Below are 22,888 nucleotides of genomic sequence, written 5' to 3'. Positions count from 1 at the left end.
AATTAAGTACCAGTTACGTATTAGGGTCGATCTAATCGACTGGCTCCCTTCCCCAAAATTAATTTCGGGCCTTATGCCTAGAGTAGTAAAGATTATATTAGAACATAACTTAATTCGAAAAATATAAATATATTCTTAAAGTAATTTTCAAGAGTATTGGAGCAGCTTCGGTTTGTTTAAACTTCAGAATAACATAGTAGCATTACGGATTATTTTGAGTTTATTTATACAGAAAAAGATGTTCGTTTCAATCTTATGGAGACAAACTATATTTAGAAATAATAGCTGAGGGATTAAAAGAAATTGTTTCCAAGAATGTGTAAAAATTAATCGAAAGGCAGTTTTCAGGAATTAGGCAATGGAAGTAATTAAGAAAACGAAGCTAATTCCAAAGAAGATGCGAATATACAGGATTCCAAAAAATGGTAAATTAATAATACACCATTGTCACTTGCCTGATAATGAACTAACAAGGGTGTGAGAATATTGCTGTCGTTGTTTAGCAACGGATCACACCTGATTGAGCAGATATATATAAAGATTTCAGGCAAGAGTTATCCCATATTTTCTGCTTTATACTATTTTGTTTATTTTTTCACATTTTTACGGTAGTAAATCGAGAACAATAATACACAATGTTGCCTTCATTTTTTTATATGTTAGTTATAATGGTAATTGGTTGCTATGTCTAAGAGATATTACGACCACATAGAAAGTTTCTTATTTCATTGAATTGAAATTCTTTTGCTGGATCATCCACAATTTCGTTCTTTCATACAGACAATAATTTTGCCTTATAAACACACTCACCTCTCGCTTTCTTAAGACTCCACATTTGTTTATAAGGCCGTACTTTTTGCCTTATAAACAAATTTCATTCCATAGACACACTTGTTGCTTCATATTCAGAGTCCCTTGCTAATTCTCAGACATCCTTTCTCATACATATGCAGACTCTCTTGCTGATTCATACACATATCCTTCTTGTTGACTCATAAAGAAATTCGTTAAATAGGTTCTCTAGTTGACTCACAGCAGACTTACTTGATGGATCATATTAAGACTCACGTGTTGAATCATACGCCCCATATAGTAACTAACATGGACGCCCTGATCCCCGAGTGTAAACCGTCATGTTTGCTTATATACACATTCACTTGTTTTCTCGTGCAAAGTTTTCGTTGGCTCATGCATCAAGCTATAAAGTCAGGATGCGATCTTCTGACGAGCTGATATCGTGACAGAGTTTCAATGCCTGGCCAATGATGTGATGGTCTGTTCCGTGGTGGTCTATTGTGAATAGTATTGTTGTTGCAATTTCTTAGCCCAGATCAGGCAGACTTTTCATCAAAGATATTTCAGTCATGACAATCTTAGACCAGAGAAATGAAAGGAATATTATCCGTTATTTTGAGTGTGATTCAAGAGAAGGTCGACCGCCATCTCTCAGAGGTCGTGCAACTAGATCCAGGTTACATCATTAGTTCTTATGCTGTGAATGCTGTGGCTGTTATTTGGTCTCAGATCAATGCTGTCAGAACAGACCTATGATCAAACATGTTGTCCATGCTAAGATCATTATGCCTTTGAAGAGGAATACATCACATAATATTTTCTTTTGATTCTGAAGACATTAAGCATGATTCAAGAGTGATGTGACAATTAATTCACTCCAGTAGAGTGACTCCGTACATTTCACCCAATTGGTTTGTCTGTTGTGACTACAAAGACTAAATGAGTATGAACAATGTATAGGGATAATAGAGATTTGAAATTTAAAAAGGTGAGGTTTAAGAGTTTAGAGAAGAAGTGAAGTACTGGCCTCCAGAAAATAAAATGCACCCTGTCTATAAACCTAGGGATTCTGCTATCAAAATATTTATTATATTTTGTTAAAGACAAAGCGGCAAGGTGGCAGATCCATTTGCACGACAGACAAAGAGCGGAGCGACACATTTCCCAATTTTACGTGTTAAGTTCAAAATACGTCGTGGTAGACTTTAGCTTTCATCCTTACAGTGTCTATAAAATAAATACCAGTTGATAAGTCGGGTCGATAAAATCAACTGACTTTCAAACCCCCCTCACCCAACTGTTCCAATATTAAATGTACGGAATTGAAGAAATTTACCAGCAGTGGACATTTTTCTGTCATTTATTCTATTCTTTAATTATTCCCTTATTTGATTCTCCAACAACTTCGCACCCACCGAAACCGCCGTCTTCGCGCCTTGTATCCAGATATTCTTCATTTCGAGAATGTAAATGCACTTTTGGTTTTATTGCGAAATTTGATTTCTTTTTTTTTTTTTAAACATTCATTTCGTTTTGACACAAAAATATTTTGTAGTTTTATTATTGTCTTCAGTTCACTCACTCGCTTGCTCTCTTTCTCTCTCCCTCTCACACACACACTCACACACGCACACTCACTCATTCACTCACTCACCCACTCACTCACTCATTCATTTTCTATGTCATTTTTCTCTTACTCCTTCTGTCATGTTCTTCATCCTCTCTCTCTGTGTTCTCAGTCTGTCTGTCTGTATCTCTCTCTCTCTCTCTCTCTCTCTCTCTCTCTCCGTGTCCTTAATCTGAAGACTTGTATCTCTCATGTAATTACGTCTCTTGATTATTTTTCCATTATTATGTCATACATCCGACAACAAACTAATTGAATTTAGATAAAAATAAAAGCAACAACCACAAATAATAACAAAGTCATTCAAACTAAAACAAATAAAACACAAACACAAGCCAATACAAACACACACGAACACCCACACCCACGCGCAATATGCTTGCCATTCTTCTCTTCATATCTCATATTATCATATCTTAGCACACACACACACACCACACACACACACACACACACAATGGCTCTATCTTGATATGTTTGTCTTCCTCTGTTTTCTCATCTTCTCAAATTCCCTTCATCAACACTTTTCTAATTCTTCTACTTCTTCTTCTTCGCATATTTCTTCTCGTCATCATCATCATCATCATCATCATCATCATCATCATCTTGATGTTGTTATTTACATAGGAAAATAATAATAATATGAATTTAATTTAATGTTTCATAATTTTGTTTCAAATTTTTTTTTCAATTTCATTCTTTGTCAATTTATTTTCCCTTTTTTGAATCTTGTGTATTTTTTTTTCTCTTTTATTACCTCATGTTATGTTTTAAGAGCCCTTGCGGCTACTAAAGAAACAACAACAATAATTACAACAACAAACACAAGAATCATAAAATCCTCTTCGCCTTCTTTTCTTCTTCTTTTCATCATCGTCATAATCATCATCATCATCATCATCATCTCATCATCATCATCATCTTCTTCTTCTTCTTCTTCTTCTTCTTCTTCTCTTCTTCTTCTTCTTCTTCTCATCATCATCATCATCATCATCATCATCATCATCTTCATCACCATCACCATCACCATCATTTTTATTAGTAGTAGTAGTAGTAGTAGCAGTAGTAGTAGTAGTTGTAGTAGCAGCAGCAGCAGCAGCAGTAGTAATAGTAGCAGTAGTAGTACCACTGCTACTATTACTACTTTTATTGTTAATATTGATAATAATAACCAACAGATACTGTATGGCTTCGGAGAAAATGTCTTGCAGCGCTTAGTTGCAAAATACCTCTTTGTGACAGAGTTCAAATCGTGCTGTAGTTATATCGATCCTTGCAGGGTCGATATAATAAAATAACATTTCTGTACTCGGTTCGACAAAACTCAAATCGAATAAAGTGCATCGCGATGTTAGCAGAAAATTGGTAAGAACACGAACCAGAATGTATTGTATGACATTTACAAAGAGCTACTCCATTAGGATTTACCATACCATTGAAGCAAGGAGACCACATACGATTATAGAGGGCAAAAAAAAAAAGAATAGTAATTGTAAGATATTGCAATTCCCTCTGACAAGGGAGTCGAAACCGATGAAATTTAAAAATTAAGAAACAACAGGTTCCAGCCTGAGGGAAGACTGTGAAAGTCTAAGACAAGAATTCCTCTTTTAGTAATTGGTGTACTTCCAACAGCAACCAAAATGCTGTCAGCGAGACTGAATGATGACAGGGTTTCGAAAAAGGACGAGTCATTGAAGAAAGTGAATATCATGCGTTTAACTGTTGTTGTTGGAGATTTGAGGATTATTTGTATGAAATTTATAAACTGAGCAGAAAAGATGGAAATAAACGTAAAGATGGAGGATCTAGGCGACAATATGGCTTCCAACTACAAGAATCCTCCACGGAGATCTGGAAATCTGGACGAAGTTAATAAACCTTAATCCACGAATATCAGATACGATTTTTAATACTACATAGCGAAGTCACAGTTTTCAACAACAGCGGCAGCAACAGCAACAACAACAATAACATCATCATCATCATCATCATCCATAGCAACAACAACAACAGCATCAACAATACTAATAATTTTACCTTCTATCGAAGATTAATTTTATCCAAGAACGAGGACGTCCACGTGAAATTCTGGACGTCAACGGCAATCGTCTCGCTGGAATGTTTTGGAATAGTTTCGGCAAGGAACCCATCAATAATTCCAGATTCTTGGTCTGCTTCTGGCGATCATTGACGGATCGAAATGAACACTACAGGCACGCAACTGCCATCAGATGGTCCCGCCTAATTTACCTGCAACATCGTTTCTGTTCTGCACGCACCTGTCCAGTACTTCCGCACTGTGTAATAACGATACGGAGAAGGCACATGCCCTAGTTGTCAGGATACATGCACTTGCTGTATGGAATTTCCAGGAGATGCTATTAAATGCCACATTTCCCGCCTGTTTGAATATTTGTTTCTTTATTTCTTTCATTTCCTGTGTACATGCATTTTATCGTCGTCATCATCATCATCATCGTCGTCGTCGTCGGCCGCGTCATCATCATTATCATAATGAAAACTCTGAGTTCAAATTCTGCTGAGGTCGACGTCGCCTTTCCTTATGTCCACTGGGGTATATGTAATCGATTTCTACCCTCCCCCACAATTTGCTGGCCTTTCGCCAAAATATGAAACCGTTATTATTATTATTATCATTATTATTATTATTATTATTATTATTAGTATTGTTATCATCATCATCATCATCATCATTATCATTATTATTAAAGCGGCGAGCTGGCAGAAACGTTAGCACGCCGGGCGAAATGCTTAGCGGTATTTCTTCCGCCTTGACGTTCTGAGTTCAACTTTCGCTGAAGTCGACCTTGCCTTTTATCCTTTCGGGATCGATAAATTAAGTACCTGCTACGTCCCGGAGTCAATATAATCGACTAGCTCCGCCCCACAAAATTTCAGGCCTTGTGCCTATAGTAGAAGGGATTATTTTTGTTGTAATTATTATTATTATTATTATTATCATTATTATTATTATTATTAGTAGTAGTAGTAGTAGTAGCAGTAGTAGTAGCAGTAGTGGCAGCGGCGGCAACAGCAGCAGCAGCCTGTTGCTGTGACGTCAGTGGGGGCTGTGTATGATGCTGCTGGTCCCTTTCTTACGGCTGATGACTTTTCCATTTCACCTTCTTTTCATTCAATTACAACCATTATTTCTACAAGCAGCCATTGTGGCCGTTATGATAGCAGCAGCAGCAGCAGCAGCAGCAGCAGTAGTATTAGTACAACTAGTTGTATTTGCTGTTTGACACGTCGTACATCATTACTGTTATCATTGTTATTATTATTGTTATCATTATTGTTGTTGGTGTTGTTGTTGTTGATGTTGTTTTTGTCTGTTCCATTTCGTTTTATTTCGTTCCATAATATTTGCTATTATAACTAATGAATGTTAATGGGGGTAAAAATAACAAAATAAATAAAGACAAGCGATACACACACACACGACAAATGCATACACACGGCACACACACTGACATACGTGCACACACACACACACACATACATGCAAGACATTAAACACAAACGTATAGACTTATGAACCTCCGTAAACACAAGCACAAACAAATATATAAATACACACACACTCAAACACACAGCGACACATGTATATACACATACATTGATGTAAGCATGCAGATACGCAGACACACGCAGACACACGCAGAAACACACAGATACACGAAGCTTGAGAAATATGCCATAAACACATGGCACAGAGAGACACACACTCACCAATACAAATACAGACACAAACACACACGCACATACTCACTCACACGCGCGCATATACTCACACACACGATTTGCCCACGGTCCCATGCAATTTCCCCCAAACGCTTTAACACAAATGCAAATACGCACACATAAACGTCCTTATCGCCATATCGAAAATACACAAAACAGGCTAAACATTTATGTACACACACACACACACACACACAAAATACACACAAACACACACAGTATAAGAGAAACAAGCACATACTCACACATGGAAATGGAGCTAACTACACGTACACATATACACGCATTCATGTGCAAACACTCATTGAAGACGGTATATATACATATATATATATATGTGTGTTTGTGTGTATGCACACACACACGCACAGTGGCACAACCAAAGACGTACACCCACACACACACACGCGCGCGCAATGAGGTGGGGGTGAAATCTGTCTTCATGAAAACCAAATATTCTCATGAAAATTTCCTTTCAGAAAACGTTTGTTTACATTTTTAGCAGCAATTTTTGTTATAAATGAAGGAATGTGTATGTATATCGATCTACACATTTACAAGAGTATGAATGCGTTTATGAGGGAGTTAGTTTGCGTGACTGTGTGCAAGTGTGTACGGGCGTGAATGTGTATATGTTTTGGGCCGATGGAGGTATGACTATACGCATGTATATGTGAGGATATGTGTTTGTGTATGTGACGCATTGTGTATGTGATGCGTGTGCATGTATGTAAGTGCTATTGATTAATGGTATGAGAATATGTATCAATGTGTATAAACGGATGAGTCTATAATGCATTTTTCATCAAGCTTACCATTCAATTAATTGGTCGCTAAAGAGTCTTGGGCACTAGAAACTAAAGACCGAGGAATTGAAGTTTGGTATTTATTTACATATAAAGAGCATGTCTGTATAGTATGCATGTGTGTGTGTGTATGTATATATATATATATATATATATGCATACATATCCACCTGTTCATCATCATCTCTCTCTCTCTCTCTCTGTATATAATTATGACTGGGTTCTCCTGCTTGTGTGGTATGTTGCACAGTCCTGTTGCCAGATATACAGTTTTCCAGCAGCCACCCTCTTGACCCAGGGCAGCACTACCTCCTCGAGGCACTTGATGTGGGCCTCTGTGTTGATTCGGAGGCCGCGTGTTAAGATGAATGGAGGCATAACCACGCCATCACAAGTGATCACCCGAAACACCATGATGTTGACAGGATAATTTGATTGTTATCATTCTCGCTACATGTTCGTATTGGAGCTTCCGGCGCAAGTGCCACGCAGGACAGCATGTCATTTCAAAATTTCTGGCAAAGAGAATTCCGACAGCATACTCTTTTTCTCAAAGACGGTACCCAACTGACCCTAATATGCTGTGTAGCCGATAAAAGCAAGAACAATGCACATGCGTGTAATTAAAATACATAATGGTGACACTTTACTCACTGCACCATGTGTGTGTGTGATATATATATAATATATATATATATATATATATATATTATATATATATGTACGTATACACATATATATACATATATATATATATACATATATATATATATATATATATATATATATATATATATATATATATATATATATATATATATATATATATAGAGAGAGAGAGAGAGAGAGAGAGAGAGAGAAGAAAAGAGAGATAAACAGGTAGATAGGTAGATAGATGGGCAAACAGATGGATTGATAGATAAATATGATTATGTATACAACAATATTCAGATACGTAAATAATGCACGTAACAATGTATGCGTGTGTGCTTGTGTGTGTATGTATCCATGTATGTATGCAATGCATATATATGTATAAATAATGCTCATTTTGTAAATATATATACCATATACAATACTTATATATACACGTACATGTCTCTTTCTTTCTCTCTTTCTATCTATCTATTTGTATATCTATCTATCTATCTATCTTTACTTGTCCTTGTACATTCTTGTGTGTAGGTGTCTTTAGGTTCATATATGTATATATATACATACAGTTATGTCTGTGCGTATCTATGCGTGCTTTTGTGTGTGCATGTGTGTGTATGCCTGTATATGAGTGCATCTCTCTACGTGTGTGTGTTTGTGTGTTTCTATGTGGATGTCTGTCTGTGGTTGTGTTTGCAGATTTAAAATCTTTGGCAGCTTCGGTCATCGATGCCAACGCGAAGCAGACGCAATCTTCTGAGACATTGTTTTTTGCATTTATTTCATTTAAGATGCTTTCACTGTCGCTTGGTCATTGGCGGCTGTCAAGAAATGCCGGCTTGGCGCGTCAAAGGATGAAAATGAACTACTACTACTACTACTACTACTACTACTACTACTACTACTACTACTACTACTAATAATAATAATAATAATAACAACAACAACAACAACAACAACAACAATAATAATAATAATACACACATCCTACGCAGAACACTTTCCATACAATAACCATCAGAGCATCACAACAAATCACAGCACATACCCAAGGCACACAGAGCTGCGCTCGGTAGTGAAGTGAAAGCACGCTATAAAAATAAAACTACTGAATGATACTAATAATAATATTAATAATTCTTTTAATTTTTTGCGCAGGGCAGCATTTTTTGAGTGGACGGGGAATTCGATTCCATCGACCCCTGTACATAACAGGTACTCATTTAAACGAAACCCAAATGATGATAGTCAAGGTAGACCTGTCCATCTCGGTAACATGTCTGCTAGCTTACCGCCTTCAATACCAACAACAACAACAACAATAATAGACGCAACTGAAAACGGTGATGGCAAAAGGTTGTCTTTACAGTCCCATTGCATCGAGTGCCGTTCAACCTGGATTTTGAGTAGAGAGAAAGAAACGAGAGTGAAAAAGGAGAAAGTGGTTTTGCTAAATTGACCGACATTATCTGTAAAGCTACAGTTTGGTAGCTGGAACTGGTAGAAGACATTTTCTTTGTTCTTGGCTCTGTCCAGGTGATTCAGGCCATGTAAGTGAAGTGGTGCAGCGAATGACCCCATGTGATAGCACTACAACCACTTTGGACAGTATTTTATCTATATTTTTTCTGCATCTTATAAATTATTGTTATATACATTAATGAGTAATAGTATTTCTTGGTCCGCACAGATATTGTGACGTCATCCACCCACTGCTTTTCGTCTAGTGTATATTTATTTTACCCCCTTACACTCTCACCAATGTGCTGCCCGTTATATCCAATAAGATAAATTTCTTCTTCTTCTTCTTCTTCTTCTTCTTCTTCTTCTTCTTCTTCTTCTTCTTCTTCTTCTTCTTCTTCTCTTCTTCTTCTTCTTTCTTCTTTCTTCTCTTCTTCTTCTTCTTCTTCTTCTTCTTCTTCTTCTGCTTCCGCTTCTTCTCCTCCTTCTCCTCCGCCACCTTCTCTTCTTCTTCTTCTTCTTCTTCTTGTCTTCTCATCATCATCATCATAATCATCATTATTATTATTATTATTATTACTTAGTTACTTACTTAAAACAACATCTTTCAAAAGCTTAGGGGTTTTTGATAGGAACTTGTGGTCATATTCCTTGAGAAGCAATGTAAACATTTCTGAAGCCTTCTAAAATAAAAGGAAAATATGAAAAATATAAATAAAACTTAAAAAAACTAATGACATCAGAATTTAACAACAGTAAAAGCTAAAACAACAACAACAAAACAACAACAATAATAATAATAATACACACATCCTACGCAGAACACTTTCCATACAATAACCATCAGAGCATCACAACAAATCACAGCACATACCCAAGGCACACAGAGCTGCGCTCGGTAGTGAAGTGAAAGCACGCTATAAAAATAAAACTACTGAATGATACTAATAATAATATTAATAATTCTTTTAATTTTTTGCGCAGGGCAGCATTTTTTGAGTGGACGGGGAATTCGATTCCATCGACCCCTGTACATAACAGGTACTCATTTAAACGAAACCCAAATGATGATAGTCAAGGTAGACCTGTCCATCTCGGTAACATGTCTGCTAGCTTACCGCCTTCAATACCAACAACAACAACAACAATAATAGACGCAACTGAAAACGGTGATGGCAAAAGGTTGTCTTACAGTCCCATTGCATCGAGTGCCGTTCAACCTGGATTTTGAGTAGAGAGAAAGAAACGAGAGTGAAAAAGGAGAAAGTGGTTTTGCTAAATTGACCGACATTATCTGTAAAGCTACAGTTTGGTAGCTGGAACTGGTAGAAGACATTTTCTTTGGCTCTGTCCAGGTGATTCAGGCCATGCAAGTGAAGTGGTGCAGCGAATGACCCCATGTGATAGCACTACAACCACTTTGGACAGTATTTTATCTATATTTTTTCTGCATCTTATAAATTATTGTTATATACATTAATGAGTAATAGTATTTCTTGGTCCGCACAGATATTGTGACGTCATCCACCCACTGCTTTTCGTCTAGTGTATATTTATTTTACCCCCTTACACTCTCACCAATGTGCTGCCCGTTATATCCAATAAGATAAATTTCTTCTTCTTCTTCTTCTTCTTCTTCTCTTCTTCTTCTTCTTCTTCTTCTTCTTCTGCTTCCGCTTCTTCTCCTCCTTCTCCTCCGCCACCTTCTCTTTCTTCTTCTTTGTCTTCTCATCATCATCATCATAATCATCATTATTATTATTATTATTACTTAGTTACTTACTTAAAACAACATCTTTCAAAAGCTTAGGGGTTTTTGATAGGAACTTGTGGTCATATTCCTTGAGAAGCAATGTAAACATTTCTGAAGCCTTCTAAAATAAAAGGAAAATATGAAAAATATAAATAAAACTTTAAAAAAACTAATGACATCAGAATTTAACAACAGTAAAAGCTAAAACAACAACAACAACAACATCAACAACGAAATTATCAAGAGCGAAAGCAACAATAGCAACAAAGAATAATAAGAAGAAGATGAAGCATAAAAGTAAAAGGACCCTAAAATTTTTGTATTTCAAAGAAAAATTCGTAAACGCTAAACAAAGTTACAAATAAAAACGAAAACCCTACCAAGTAACCTACCAGTTACCTCCCCTTCGGCGCCGCCTTCCTCTCCACCGGTCCTCCTCCTGCATACCTTTTATCATCACAAACTCCCCTACACTGGACCCCCTCCAAGCTACACATCTCTCTTGATCCTTCGATGATATTTAATAGTCGGAACGTTCATCGTTCGCATGTCGTTGCTTTTATGTCCGAGCAAATTGCTAATCAGCTGTTGGAAGTCAAACAAAGATGACACTGCTTAGTATCGGGTTTTTATATGAAATCAATATCGTATTGCATGAAGCGATATTTTAAAGTGGGGGACGGTTGTAAGGGTGGGGGGGGAGATGTTTGCCAATAGTGATGTATCTTGGCATTAATGGCAGCTGAAACAAAGATAAACAAAAACAGCAAAATACGAATTCAATGTATAAATTTCATACATCGGAATTTTGCTTTTGTTTTGTATATCAGTTTTACTTTTGTTTATAGTCTTATTTTGTTGTTGATAGCGTTGTTGTTGTTCATGTTGATTTATTGTAGTACAGTTATTGTTGTTGTTGATGTTGTTGTTGTTGTTGTTGTCACTGTTGTCGAACGTGTTTATTAAAAGGTCTTTATATTGGATGGAAGTAAATTTTTTTTTCCAAATCTTCACATATTTTTATCGCCCTCTCGCTTTTTTCACACTCACACTACACCCCAAAACATGTATACACATATACGCACGTGTGTACGAGTGAGTATGCGTGTGTGTTTGTGTGTGTGTGTGTGCTAGAGAGAGAGAGAGAGAGAGAGAGAGTGTGTGTGTGTGTGTATGCTAGAGAGAGAGAGGGAGAGCGAGTGTGTGTGTGTGTGTGTGTTTGTGTGTGTGAGTGAGTGTGTGTGTGTATGTGAGTGTGTGCGTACACCTACTTATGTATGAATATTTATACGCACATAATCACACACTGAATGTATGTACATAGAAATATATATCCATATATATATATATATATATATATATAAGCATATATGTAAGATCATATGTATATATATATATGTGTGTGTGTGTGGGTGGGTGCATGTGTGTAAGATCATATATATATGTGTATGCTTGTATGTGTGTATATGTATGTATGCAGCTCTGTAGGTGTTTCTACACATACATGCTCATCTGCATTCGCTCACGCATACATATGCATATACATGTTTCGGCTGTTGTGTGAGTATATAGACACGTAGATTAGTATACATGCATGTTATGTATGTTAATTACGGATGGATGTGTGTGTGTGTGTATATTTGCATTTTCATGTGGTGAATATTTTTATATTTTTCAAAAATCACTTATAATCGCTTGTGAATATGTAATAAAAAAAACAGAAATAGAAAAAAAAAGAAAGATAAAGATTATACAATAAATTGAAAAACAAAAGGGGGAAAAAGACTCCAAAAGTGAAATGTAGTCATTTTGTGCAAAATCACGAACTAATTTGAATTCAACAAACGAAAACAAACAGAAAATCTACGCATACAAACGAAGAGAAACAACCTCAGCGACTCTTACACAAACAACGATAATGTTTGGAGATACTTAATATTAATCTTTTTTCGGGAAAAAAACAAAGCAAAAGAAATAATAATTATAACAACAATAATATTAATAATAATAATAATAATAATGTAATGACAAGAATAGTAATAGTAGTAACTGTAGTGTTAATATTTGTAGTATACTGATTCCTAATTTAAATAAAGATATCGTAGTAGTAGTAGCAGCAGCAGCAGCAGAAGTAGTAGTAGTAGCAGCAGCAGCAGAAGTAGTAGTAGTAGTAGTAGTAGTAGTAGTAGTAGTAGCAGGAGGAGGCGGAGGAGGAGAAGAAGGAGAGGTGGTAGTAACGATAAAGCTGAGGCTGCTGATGAAGATGATGGTGACGTTCTTCTGAATAGCTCTAAGGACACAGGTGTATCGAGGAACTGCACAATATAACAGGATATGATTAATTTTGATCGAGGTTACACAGATACAGGTACAAATCTTAATAAGAAACAACTGGCAACCAAAGAATTCCAACGAATGAAATTGTCTATTAGGGCAGCAATCAAAATATCCTAAAGAACCAGGATTTCTTTGATCGCTAAAGACAAGATTCATTTCCTTACTCCCGCGTCCTGGTCTAAAGAGACGTAAAACATGACCTGTTTTCTCGAACAAAATTTACCCACTCTCGCATACTTTTTTCAGCAAATTTACTGGGCTAGCGGTTGAAGCAGCCTGGTACTTGCTTTTCCAAATGAAACATGAAAATGTCCAAGAGTGTCTGGCTGTAAAGTAATCTGTCTGTCTTTTGTGTTTTCAATCTCAGTCACCATAAAACCCCTTTTCATATGGTAACCAAATTTGTATTTTAGGAGAAGCAATGATGAAGACATCATGTAGTACTCTGCTATCTTATATATAGTTTCCACAATTATGACAGGAAGCACTTATGCAAATTGTGTCCAGTTTCCGTGATGACAGCTTGAAACGATGACATGCAGCAAATTGTGGCAAAATATTCTCATCAAAAGTAAAAGCAACGACGCCAACGCTAAAGATATAACTACGGAACCTTCAACCAAAATATGACCACCACCAGTGGAAAGGAAGGGCGTTTATCTGGTCGCACACCTTCTAGAAACAGAAGCGAAATCTCATATTTACAGTCTACGATGATATGAAGGTCAGAAGCTCGTACGTTGAAAGTAGGAGGCATGGTCGTGTGTGGAATGTCTTTGATCGTGCTTGCTTACTGAAGATTCACTGCCGGTGTTGTAGTAGTAGTAGTAGTATTAGTATTAGTAGTAGTAGTAGTAGTGGTGGTGGTGGTGGTGGTGGTGGTGGTGGTAGTAGTATCAGTGAGAGATCAGCAACTGCAGGGCAATTACCAGTGATAGTAGAAGTAACAGCTGCAAGGGTAGTAGTAGTAGTAGTGGTGGTGGTGGTGGTAGTAGTATCAGTGAGAGATCAGCAACTGCAGGGCAATTACCAGTGATAGTAGAAGTAACAGCTGCAAGGGTAGTAGTAGTAGTAGAGTAGTAGTAGTAGTATTAGTAGTAGTAGTAGTAATAATAATAGTATTAGTAGTATTAGTAGCAGCAGTAGTATTAGTAGTAATAGCAGCAGCAGCAGCAGCAGCAGTAGTTGTAGTAGTAGTAGTAGTAGTAGTAGTAGTAGTAGTAGTAGTAGTAGTAGTAGTAGTAGTTGCAGCAGCAGCAATATCAGCAGCTGCAGTAACGCCGTCCCGAATACTAAGAGTACCATCACTAACGCAGCAGAGAACTTCCAAAAATAACCACAGAGACAACAACACAGCCGAAGACAATAACAACGACAACAACAACAACAAAACAGTCCCATCAACGACGACGACAACAACAGCCCCGTTAAGGCGACCATCAGCAACCACAAAAGCAACAAAATGGTAGACCAATAGCGACAAAAGGTTAACACAACCAACAATAAGGAAGAGCAAAGCAAAGAAGACAGAACGTCAATGGCGATAACGAGAACAACAATGCCTTCACGTTCACCACCACCACCATCACCACCACCACCACCACCACCACCAATGTCACCTACATTAACAGCAACAGTAGTACCACCACCACCACTACCACCATCATCACAAACGCTAACTCCACGGACTGCAACAGTGTTGACAGGATTATATATCTACAGATATACACACATCATCAAATGTTCACAAAGGGATTCTTTGGAGATATAACATACAAGAAACGATAGGAAATCAACGTCTATTCAAGTATTATAAAAAAAAGCCCCCTGATGAAGAAAATATGGCGAGGTTTATGGCAAATTCTATGAAGATGAAAGAACATATTATAATATATATCGCTATAAACATACCATAAACACACAAGCATATTATTTTTCTCTCGCTTCGAGGCAAATAATTGAATAGAGCAACTATAATAGTTTATATCGTGTGATGTGATATCATATTGTCACTGGGATAAAGTATCGTATCAAGTTGATATACTTTTTTTATTCTAATATAATGTTTTCTTTTCGAATTTTCTGTTAAAAAGAAAATCTCTGTATTTTAGACATAAACCAACCAAAGAGCAACAAAAACAATACACAGACACACACACCCACACAGACTCACACACACAGACACACACGTACACACACAGACTTACGCGCGCACGTACATATGCATACATACACATACATACACATACATATATATATATATATAAATATATATATATATATACACATACACATGTGTGTGATTTTGTGATGATGTGTTTACAAGGATGTGTAAATGTGTGCCGAGGGATTTTACACAGCATACACGGTCTGCTTAGTAACGATTATGGAAACCACTTGCGAAAATGAATGCTGGAGGTATGACACAAAAGCTTCTGTATGTTATACAGAGAACCATTGGAATACTTTCTGTTTTCCTTTGGCATAAAGATCACTGCCCTCTCTTACATTTCTCCCTGTAACGAAAGAACTGGCTTTTAATTAAACATATTGTATATAATGTTCATGTTTGATATGTATATATAATATTTTTGTGTCGTTACATATTTCTTTCTCTTCCTTTCAATACGTGGAAACGAACATTATTCCAGTTTTTAAACGTATTTTTCACCAGTAACAATATTTTTGCCCTTTACATATGAAAATAAACTCTTCTTCAATTTAGATTTTCTACACTGCAAAAAAAAAGGCAAATGAATAAATAAATAAATAAAAGCACTGATTCCGTAGTCATCCGTGTTTGGTGATTGTTGGCTTGATGTGGAAACGCATCTTGCATTGCATCTAAAGTTCTGAAGTGGCTTCCGTCTTTAGATATTGTGAAAATGTCGCCTCAAGAAGATAAAAAGAATAGCTGTTTGAGCGGACATTGTAAACACGCTGAAAAAAACATCAAATACCTTAATAACTTCGAGATAATCTACGGGTCCACCTTTCTTTCTTCGATTCCATATATTTCGATGATGCAGGAATTAGTAGGCTGGACCTCTGAATATTAGAGGGAGCAAGTAAAAATGCCTTGCAGCAAAGTTTGAAGAATAGCTCTGCTAGGGTCGACTGTTATTTATGCCAACTCACAAACGGTGATTTCAGGCAAGTTCCCATTTTATTGGTCAACTGCAGATTGTTTTATCACATTTGGATATATCATATTCCAAGTTTCTCCAGGTTGCTTCAATGCTGGTAAAACTCTAGCCGGTCTGACATAAGAAGACGTTGTCCTGTTCACCATTGTCGAGAAGCTCGGTGTGAATCCAAAACTTTTTCCGTGACCCTTATTAGTAATGAAGAAGAGAGCGGAGTTCACATGATGATGATTGTAATAACTTCTATGCTCTTTGAAATAAAAACACAAACGTATATATATATACATATATATATATATATATATATATATATATATATATATATAATATATATATATATATATATATATATATATATATATATATATATATATATATATATATATATATATATATAAGGTCCCGGTTCGCACATGTATATATATGAATTGATAGATGCTTGTACGTATGTATATGTAAAAATAATAAATGCACCCTTTTCAAGCCTAGCCAGGCTCATGGGCCTGGTTTTCCGGTTTAAATGGCGTATGTGTTCCCCAGCTGGACGGGACGTCAGTCCATCGCAGCGCTACTCATTTTTGCGAGCTGAGTGGAGGGGAGCAACGTGAAATGTATTTTTTTGCTCAAGACCACAACGCGTTGCCCGTCCAGGAATCGAAACCACAATCTTACGATCATGATGCTGACACCCTAACCACTAAGCCACGCGCCTCCACATGTATATATACATATATAAATAAATTACTCACACATACATATATATATGTGTGCGTGTGTAAGTGTTTATGTAAGCATGTGTGGATGTGGTGTATATATGTTGGGAAAGAGAGATGGACAATGAGACGTGAACCGAAGCTTACGGAGGATGGTAATATCCATTGGAAGAAACGCACACACGTACACACAGAAGCATTCATACACATGTGTGTTTGTGTTTGTTGTGTGTGTGTGTGTGTGTATGACCATCTGTATTTATGCCTCCCGAAGAAAGAGAAAGTGAGATGCACCTCATCTATATTCAACAGGGATATCGCCCCTCCCAATTAGGTATGTGATCAGAATATGAAGATGAGATCCTTTAAACTTATACAAGAATTTACCCAAACATAAGATACACATGCATACACCTGCACACAACACACGTATATGACCTCACCTACATACATACTTTTATACATCACACACACACACACTTGTGTATGCGTGTGTGTGTGTGTGTGTGTGTGTGTGTGTCTGTGCTTCTGAATTTGCTGTCTGAGCGTGAGTGATAATGCAGACAGTTTTGAAACTATCTGGAATATGCAAATTATATCAACGACTTGTAATTAAAGTGTATCTCTCCGTTTAAGCCTTTAATTCACTGACAGTTTTTCTCCTTCGTTATTCTCTTTCTTTCTCTCTCTAGCTGTGTCGTCTCTCTTTCCCTCTCTGTCTCCTTTGTGTTATACACACAGGCGCTTATGATTAAATATATATATAATATATATATATATATATATATATATATAGATAGATAGATAGATAAATGGATAGATATACACACACATACATACGCCCCTACACACACAGATATAGATATATATATACGTATTTACATATTAGCACCTTGTCATATCCATATAGATACGCATATTTGTATATGCACATACGTTATTATATATTGAAATATGTGTGTGTGTATGCATATGTGTATGTGTGTATGTACTTGTGCAGGTGTGTATGCATGCCAAATATATTAAAAGCAAAGTAAGAATTAGCGAGAGAAGGCCAAGCTAGATATCCTTTTTGCTGTCCTGCTCTTCTGAAGCGAGACAACTGGTCAATGCCGTACCTGACAACGACGCTTTAGCAATTGTTATTTGTTAATGGGGACAATATGGCTGTGGCGATAATCAGAATATTCGTTTCGATTTTGTTAATAATAATTTTGAAGGTATTAAACACAGCGCTTGCTACTATGGTGCTGACTGGACAGTTGTCTCACTTGTATTTCGTCTTGTGCACTTGCACCATTATGTCAGATATATTCCAGTTGATCTATCAGAAAATGAGAAGCAGCCATGAGCACACTGATAGGTTTCGGGTGTTATATATACTTTGCCCGTTTTAATCCGTTGCCTTTTCTCTTTTTAAGACGGTGTCATATACAGCCACTTGCTGTTTCTGTCGCTAGATGTTGATACTTTTCTCATAGAATACCGATGGGTGTTTTTTTTTTTTTTTGCCGAATTTAAAAAGAATCCTTAGAGGAAGACTTTTCGCAGATATGGAAGGGTGAAGAAATAACGATGCAGGCATTAAAAGGCATCACTTTGTAAGGGCTCTAGGATTGCTTCGAGCAGTGGAGAACGCGTCTGGGCCGATGTGTTATTTCAAATCAAGAATACTTTGAAGTCGATAGAAGTTTAAGCATGGAAAACTAAGTGAATAGAATCATATTGCAAAATTTCTTTGAGAGAACCCCTTCGTATGTTGATCGACCATGAGAAAACGCTTACTTGTAATAGTTAAAATTCTCATAAAATTTAAATCGGTTGGATTATAATAACAGTTTTTCAATTTGTTGCTGGTATAGATTATCGTTTGAGTGACCTGGAGGAAATAAAAATGAAATGCTATGGTGAAAGAAACAACGTTCCACAAGGCCTGAGAATCGAACACAGGATTTCATGTCCGTGAGACCAGCACCAATAACCACAAGGCAAAGAATATTCAAAATGTAGTATAATCCATCCTGCAGCTCTCACATTGATTTTAAATTACGGTACAAGGCCAGCAATTATGGGTTGAAGAGAATTTGATTACAACGACCCCTAGTTGCTAACAGATACTTATTTCGTCGACTCCCAAAGGAATTTAAAATGGCAAACTTCACCTCGATGGAATTTGAACTCAGAACGAAAATACGAACGAAATACTTCGTGCTATATCTGTACGTATACGAATAACTATATGTACACATATTTACATATTATATATACACCCGTAGCATATAGATATTTTACGCTTTAGCTGATGCTATATATCTTAATATAATAGACATAGACAACTCGAAATTCTAAACTGGAAATGAAATAATATAATATAATGTATGATATAAAAGGCCGAATATAAAGGCAAAATGCACAGCAAAGAAGGGAATCAGCATGGCAATTCATTTCTCCAACGCTCTGAAATGTTTCGGTTGCAAGATAAATAACAATAGATTTGAAGCATTTCCTATCCAAGTATATATTTGTGCTTTTACCTATTATTACCAATGAAATGCTCCGGCCATGATTCGCACCGGATGCCAAACCTACGACACATTTTAAGAGACATGAATTATGAAAACTGGTGGTTGCCTACTTCATGCTGTCTATCTATCTATCTATCTATCTATCTATCTATCTATCTATCTATCTATCTATCTATCTATCTAGATCTATACATGTATATATGTAAGGATGCATATATATATAAATATATATATATGTATATGTATATATATAATTATATATATTATATAGATATATATCTATATATTATAAATACTATATATATATTATATATATCTATATAAGTGAGGTTTTGTGAGGAGATGGACTCCTCTTTAAAAAGCACACAATAAAGTAACGTTAGCAATAACCCAGAAAGATAGGAGAATACTCATAACGGAAGCAACTCAAAGCGACGAAAATATTTTGACAAATTAAATCTAAATTTTGAAGTGAACCTAACGGTTTTTTTGTGTTTCTTAAATGGCTTATAAACACCTTCCACGCTGGAACAATTGTTTTCGTTCCAGCACACGATCTCAGATCAGGTCACTTGCTATGCAAGTACATCTACGTAATATTTCGTGTGTTTTGAGAAGTACATACACTAATGGCTTTGTGTTTCTACCTGCAGAGCCAGATTTACGAATACTACATTACCCATGAAGTGTATATGAGCAGAAGCTTCTGTTATTGTATGCAAGATGAAAAAGCACAATGCCGACAATGGCTATAAAAAGAGTAGACGAGGAAGCAAACTGCTCTTCATGCACTCAATTTGGAATCTGAAGGTTGCAAATCATAGAGAACACTTTATCTAAAATTGATGAAATTGAGTCTGGAATGTAAACACGTCGGTATTTGTGGGTAAATGGATATTAACGTTAATACATTCGCTGGCATTATTGGACACACGCACATACACAACTCACACAATCATATACACATACACATACACACACAGACATACACATTCTCACACAAACACACAGGCAGGCAAACAAACATTCGCACATCTATACACACATGTATTACCTTTATACACATGCACGCATATATATATATATGGGTACACACAGACACACACACACATATATATATGTATGTATATATATATACATATGTATACAAACATATATGCATATATAGATATATATTTATGGCTATGTATATATATATATATGCGTGTGTGTGTGTGTATTTATGCATGTATGTAGGTACACAGTGTGACACAGAACAATAGGCATGGAGGGAGAGTGTCCTTGCACGAGAGTGACAGAATTGCAAGCCTAAAACATCTGCGTCAGTGTAAAAACAAAGCAACAGTAATTGGACCCTACCGCTAATGACGTGCTGTAGCTTCGATGCTATACGGAAGAGAGAAGAATGCAATGGATTTCTAGATTGTTCCATGCCATTAGTTGGCAGCTTTTAATTATGATTTCCCATATGGTACAACACTGTCCACATTTCCTCAAATGACCAATCAGTTTCTGTGCTTGTCTGCCACTACTGAAATAAAATACCTACAGAAACATCCAGACAAGCTGACCAATTAATTTCAGGTTTTTGGAGATTTTCGAAACAACTCTTGCAGCTTTTGCTTTTAATACCGTCATGTTTATTGTCAGGCAGAGGAAACATTAGCAGCCAACAAAGTGAAATTAGATAAGGAATAAATACGTGTGTGTGTATGTATGTATGCATGTATGTATGTATGTATGTATGTATGTATGTATATATGTGTGTTTCTATCTGTCTATCTATCTATCTATCTATCTATCTATCTATCTATCTATCTATCTATCTATCTATCTATCTATCTATCTATCTATCTATCTACCTATCTATCTATCTATTTATCTATCTACCTACTTATGTCTCCCTCTCTTTCTCTCTCTCTATCTCTATCTATCTATCTATCTATCTATCTATCTATCTATCTATCTATCTATCTATCTATATATTTATATATCTATCTATCTATTTATCTATGTACCTATCTACATATATATGTGTATTTATATATAATGTATGCATATATGTATATATATATATATATGGGTGGGTGTGTATATATACATACCTAAAAATGTATATATGCTTACCTATACACATATAATCGATATGAAAAATCTACGCTCAAATATATGTATGTATATATACATATAAATGCACACGTTTATGTTTATATACATACATACGGTCATACATAAGTACATACATACATATACATATATATATATGCATATATATATATGTGTGTGTATACACACACATACATACACACATATATATATATATATCAGTGCATAGATTTTTATGTGTGCTTATTGATGCACATTTTATTTATGGGATTCATGTAAATGCAGTTTTTGTTGGTTTTTTTTTGCCTATGTACGTGTGTATGTGTTTGCGTGTGTGCGCGCACTTGCTCATGTGTGTGTATCATTGAGGGTATTGTGTGACGCTGCTATTTATTTCGCGGTTAGATAATAAAATAAAAATAGCAAAAACAACACCAAAAAAGAAAATACTATAGCTGTACAAAAGATGTCCGAAAACCTGAAATTAATCGGTCAAGCGGTCTGGATATTTCAGTAGGTATGGCTATGTATATTGAGGTAGACAAACAGACGGACGCACTGGTCATTTGAGGAAATGTGGACAGTCCTGTACCATAGGGGAAATCATAATTAAAAGCTGGCAACTAATGGAATGGAACGAAGTCGAAATCCATGCCATTCTCTATTTCGCTTAATATCATCAACGGTTTCCAGCTCTTAATGTCTCTTTTTTCCTCCTCTCTTTTTCTTTTCTTCTTTGTCTTTATCTCTGTCACTCTCACTCTTTTTTTCTCTCTCTGTCTCTCTGTCTCTGTCTCTCTCTACACACACACATACATATATATATATTATAGATAGATACATGTCTATATACTTGTGTGCATATTCGCATAAACATATGTATATATATATATAAACGCACACACATATAAATATATATAAATATATATATATATATAGAAATATAGAAATATATATATGCACATACACACACACATACACACACACACACACACACAACATATTATATATATATATATATATATTTATACATGTATATATATAAAAACACAAATATATATATATATATACATATATATACACATAAATATATATATGCATATATATGCATGGATATATATGTATATAAATATGTATATATGTATATGTATATGTATATATATAATATATATATATATATATATATCTATATATATA

The sequence above is a fragment of the Octopus sinensis genome, linkage group LG23 (assembly GCF_006345805.1).
Source record: "Octopus sinensis linkage group LG23, ASM634580v1, whole genome shotgun sequence".
In the NCBI taxonomy this organism is placed as follows: Eukaryota; Metazoa; Mollusca; class Cephalopoda; order Octopoda; family Octopodidae; genus Octopus; species Octopus sinensis.
Note: the sequence above shows the minus strand (reverse complement) of the source record.